This window comes from Diachasma alloeum, unplaced genomic scaffold (assembly GCF_001412515.2).
Source record: "Diachasma alloeum isolate Michigan unplaced genomic scaffold, Dall2.0 Dall_scaffold_00464, whole genome shotgun sequence".
In the NCBI taxonomy this organism is placed as follows: Eukaryota; Metazoa; Arthropoda; class Insecta; order Hymenoptera; family Braconidae; genus Diachasma; species Diachasma alloeum.
Window position 1 is genome coordinate 259,331 of NW_021680597.1, and position 272 is coordinate 259,602.

Consider the following 272-nt stretch of genomic DNA (forward strand, 5'->3'; position numbering starts at 1 on the left):
ACGGTAACAAACGCCACGCCAACGGCTGAAGAAATACTGGCTCAGGTGCAAAAACTGAGCAGAGAAGTGAGGGGACAATTGGGGCCAGCAATGGCCAACCCTCAACAGAAGATCCGAGAACCAGAGCCTGAGGTTCTGAGGCAGTCTCCCACAAATCCTCCAGGGCGAACAGCCCTAGGAAATGATTATGGGAAAAATGAAAGATACGCACGCCGCAGAGAGCGTCGTAGGCAAGCCTCCGAGTCAAGCACTACGGAGAGCGATTTTTACGG